The sequence below is a fragment of the Cibotium barometz genome, chromosome 36 (assembly GCF_041138505.1).
Source record: "Cibotium barometz isolate CiBa-2024 chromosome 36, ASM4113850v1, whole genome shotgun sequence".
Classification (NCBI taxonomy): domain Eukaryota; kingdom Viridiplantae; phylum Streptophyta; class Polypodiopsida; order Cyatheales; family Cibotiaceae; genus Cibotium; species Cibotium barometz.
In genome coordinates, this window is record NC_141081.1 from 19,331,990 (window position 1) to 19,336,436 (window position 4,447).

The 4,447-nt window shown below is 39.4% G+C and overlaps 1 pseudogene; it reads right to left on the bottom strand.

Annotated features, from left to right (window-relative positions):
* Positions 1–2,062: 2,062 nt before the first annotated feature.
* LOC147617578 (uncharacterized) lies at positions 2,063–3,074 on the bottom strand (annotated as a pseudogene).
* Between the last annotated feature and the right edge of the window lie 1,373 nt (positions 3,075–4,447).

Here is a 4,447-nt window from a genome sequence, read left to right on the forward strand (position 1 = left end):
GGGACTGTTTTTCTAGCATTCCCCATGCTTTTACCAAACCTTGACTAGTGCAAACCGAGTTCTCAATAAAGGCAACAAATGTATGATTAGTTTGTTTTTCCTTAACTTGACAGCATATATATATTGCACATTAAAAAAATGCATGTATCAAAAATTTTGCCTAATCACAAATAAAGATGCACTTAAGTGTTGTAATTATAAACACATAAATGAATTCCAAATAAACACTATCACATAAATGTTTCTAAATTGCTTGAAGTGTTAAAATTGTCCAACCTTTTATATCACCTAATTGTTTAAAGGACTCATCCGATGGGCTTGACTCAAAATAAATGAGAGACCCCTCTCACTCGATGTATAATTATGTGTTGGTTTGCCGATGAAGACCAAGCACACACGTGTAAACAAAATACATGTGCTTACACAATAAGTAAGGTTTTTTCTCTTTCTCACGCTGCTAGAAATTTGGGTAGGTACACATTGGCTCATCCTTGATATGCACATCATAGTAATTTTCAGTTAATAGATTGAAAACAACATGACGATTACGTTTAACTATGTTCTCCTCCAACAGCTATGTATGCATTTGTGTTGCTACCTCCAATATTTTGTTTGCCTCCTTAAAAACACTGGGCCTCCATTTCTTGTTGTGCTTACTAGAACCTGCCACTTGTGCAAGAAAGAAAAAGACCCACTCATGACATGGAGTAGATAACATGGGTGTAGTCACCATCTTCATCTCTAAGGGAGAAGAATACCATATAATCTTGGGCATAAGAGCTGCAAGAAAGGTAAAGTCAAATGATCAAAAGGTACAATGTCCATGAGCCCTATGTGTAATATATCCCAAGGCCCCCAAAAGGTACAATGCCCATGAGCCCTATGTGTAATATATCCCAAGGCCCCCAAAAGTACACATGTAAATGACCCTAAGCCTAAGTGCCTAGGCCCCATCCCCCATGTGCATGTGCAACCAAATCTACTTTATTGCAACTTGGTTATTCTGGCCACTTATATTATTTGCTAGGGGGCTTGTATAGCTACTTTGAAACACAAACCTTTCTCCAACTAGGCTTTCCATTTCATCCATTGTAACCTCAGCCCCTTATCACCTAAAAATTTGGAGTCTCCGGAGGTCCTTTCACCTACTTGGCCACTACTTTGTGTGTTGGACATCATGATTGCGAAACCATATCCATTGATGCTGGGTGTTACCCTTGTAGGTACGTTCTCCCCAAAAACAAGGAGCCACTAAACCAGGTGATCAGCTCCGCATTGTGGTCATACATCGTTTACCCTACATCACACCAAAGTATTTCTGAACACAATGAGTTGGCATTCTTCTAATTGCCCAACTTCCCTTGGTTATATCCACCTCATGGCCTGTGACCACAAGTCATTATTTGATATTTTTTTGTAGGCTGCATTATTTGTGATGCCTTCACCAATTTTATCATTTGTAGTTTCTGCATTTACATCAAAAATCTGTTTACTCAAATGGGTGAAAGCGTGATCAGGTGGTACACTTTCTACCAGTTGCATTGGTTGCTACCACACTTGAAGATAACCAATATTAGTGGATTTAATATCATCATAAGATGTATTTAGCAATTTATCTAGTGCCTTTTAGATACAATAAATGTGAAACAAGATTAAACAACCATGTTTTAATTCTCTAACTCTGCATAAAAGTGTTTCACAACTAGTTGTAAACCATTGTCTAGGACACAGGTTTTTGGTCCACCTTATCATGATTTCACCCAAATATGTGTGTGCTCTTTCTTGACTTTCAAATGCTATTTTTCAAGAACGATCAAGTTCTTTACGCTGCCCATATTCCATCACAAAGCTAGGTCTATGGGACTATTCTCTAAAGTTCCCCTTGCTCTTTTCCTTTGCACAGTCTCTTTATCCCCATGGAGTATTGGCTCTTCATACAAGGGTGTACCATCCACTATGACCTAGACCACACGTGCCACCATAGCAGGACTTGGCATCTTTTTAGAGGTCACTCTCTCAAGAAATGTTTGAATGTTAGGACCTGTTCCTATATATTGGCCATTTAAATAACCCTTGTGCATTGAATGTAAGCATTTATCACATCTATAACACATGCATCATACAATAAAATTTTTTTGCTACCTTATTCTCCAGCTAGCCAGCTTGCATGAACACTCTTTGACTTGAAGTTTGTGTTAGGTATTCTAGCCCTCTCCCATGGACTTAATTTTGTCTACATAACAAAATTTTTGTCAATGGAAAAAAATATTTTCACAAATTTATTAAGCTGATGTAAATACCTTAGTCAGAGCAAGTCCTCAAACTTACATTAGGATTTAAATGATCCCAATGTGTTATTCTCTGTTCCCACCATCGAAACCATCTCTCCAAGGGTGTACTATTCTCCTCTGCAACATTTCCATCCCTCCACCATCTCCTAATTCTTTCTACTTGCTGTGATGCCATATCAATAAAAGGTGATTTTTCCTTTCTAACAAGTCTCTTAGTGTGTTTTTGAAAACTTTGCTCCCAGTGGGGAAAAGACAAGATCTTTCTCTTCCAACCAATTCATTATCAGGTCCTCCATTAAACACTGTTCTTATTTCTATCCCATTTGAACCGCCTCATCTTCCATAAAGCCTACAAAGTCTGCTGGTGGATAACCCTATTGTCACATCGCCTCATTTAGACTGTTCCAAAATATGATTTGACTATTAGCATCTTCTTCTTTTGTCTCGCAAATAGCAATGACCATCAATCCGTTCAAACTGAAATAACAATGATACTTAAACATATTACAAATTGAAAAAAGAGCATGCTTATTGATATGCATTGAAAAATAGAAGATTCTACATGGGATCATATACTGAACAGGACATTGTTGCCCATCCAATTCTATGAGTGTGGTCCAAATGAACCCATGTTGCATATAAATCTCCTTGTTTTGTTTGGCTCATGTGATTAACCAAGTTAACACCTTATTCAGGGCCCTTAGTGGACACTTTAAAAAGAAAACATTTATCATCCGGTCCTCCCTGACCCGATAAGCGGCTATCGTGGAAGAAAGGAAACATTTAATTAGGTATAAGTATACCATACATGGATTACAATGCTAGTACTATATTAACATTAGTAGCACACCTTTAATTTTGCACAAGAGGAATCATCTTCTAAGATGTTACTCAATTTTGTCTCCTCCATTTCACCATTTTCTTTGCCTACTATAGCATCAACAAGCAACTATCTAGCAACAATCATTTGAACTCTTCTTGGACCATTGTTCCTGCCCACTCGCAATAGGGTGTATGTGGGCTTTCCACCTTTGTAGACCATTCTCAGTCAGGAGTCCAATCCATATTCTTGGTGGGTTTAGTTCTGGTGGAAGTGCAAGAGGGGTGGAAAGCTTACCAGTTATTGTTAGGGGTGAGAGAGTACCCTTTGTGGAGGTAGTTGGTGTAGGCAGAGGATCGGATTTGATGTGCTCCCCCATCCGAGAGGATCATCGTACTTTTCCCTGGGGAAGCTTGAGGGTAGCCATGTTGTCAGGCTAAGTTGATTGCACTAGTAGCGTTCTAGACCGAGATTCCTCCAAGAATGATTTCTTCATGTGTCTCACCTATGGGAACTACATAAAACTTACAAGACAATGGGTTAGAGAAAGTATGTATAGTTTGTGTAAAAGACCCAAGGCTTTGTATATGTTGTCCACTAGGCAGTTGAATTTTGGCATGGGCACTATTAAGAGATGGTTTTCCTAGGGAGACCCATGTTTCTCATAGTAAAAGATTGTGGCTAGCTATGGGAGATAGCAAGGCACGTTTTGGTTTCATGTTTCTACCAAAGGGGAAATCTAGCCAAACCCTAAGGGTGGTCGTGTTGTGTTGGGGAAATCTAGCCAAACCCTACGGATGGTCATGTCATGTTGGGGATCTATACCTACACTCAAGGTGTTAAGTGAGGCAAGGGCCTTGTAGGGTTCATGTCGGTACTGGCCCGTTGGGAGCACAAATTGTGTGCCAAATAAAACACATGACACATTGTTCATCTAGCACTGTTTTCTTTTGCATGACATGTGGCTTAAGGATTAAGGGCACGTCATTGGGTGTGGTCATATGGTTGTGCAACACAATTCAAGGCAAAGCATCCATTCTATTTTTTGGTGAGATACTTTGCCCCACGACTGGCTTGGAGATGTCATGGAATTTTCCATGTTCAAGGCACGGAATGGGAGAACACGATGGAACAAGTGCAGTCATAAAACAAGAGTTAACACATGAATAACTAAAGCCAAATGGATGCATGCTAAAATGTGCACATAATCGATTGTGTTACTTTCTTGAGGACACAGTTTTCTCACAATGATGTGCACAGGGTCTTTTGGGAGATCAAGGTAGGTGATGCATCAAGAGAAAATATGTGGGATTGCAAGCGCATAGACAAGTCCCGC